General features: G+C 35.7%; 1 protein-coding gene across 1 annotated transcript in view; it reads right to left on the reverse strand.

Annotated features, from left to right (window-relative positions):
* The window catches only part of LOC110461919 (protein-glutamine gamma-glutamyltransferase K-like), an 18292-nt gene extending 18064 nt beyond the window's left edge, over nt 1-228 (reverse strand). The window contains exon 1 of the mRNA XM_021515656.1: nt 222-228. The gene's annotated coding sequence lies outside the window, so the exon portion shown is untranslated. The remainder of the gene's footprint in view (nt 1-221) is intronic.
* Between the last annotated feature and the right edge of the window lie 58 nt (nt 229-286).

Genomic DNA, 286 nt, shown 5'->3' on the forward strand with positions numbered 1-286 from the left:
TCACCAAACACTGTCACTTTGTAATAACTACTCACCAAACACTGTCACTTTGTAATAACTACTCACCAAACACTGTCACTATGTAGTAACTACACACCAAATACTGTCACTTTGTAGTAACTACTCACCAAACACTGTCACTATGTAATAACTACTCACCAAACACTGTCACTATGTAATAACTACGCACCAAACACTGTCACTTTGTAATAACTAAACACCAAACACTGTCACTTTGTAATAACTACTCACCAAATACTGTCATTATGTAGTAACTACTCACCAA

This window comes from Mizuhopecten yessoensis, unplaced genomic scaffold, assembly GCF_002113885.1.
Source record: "Mizuhopecten yessoensis strain PY_sf001 unplaced genomic scaffold, ASM211388v2 scaffold10707, whole genome shotgun sequence".
In the NCBI taxonomy this organism is placed as follows: Eukaryota; Metazoa; Mollusca; class Bivalvia; order Pectinida; family Pectinidae; genus Mizuhopecten; species Mizuhopecten yessoensis.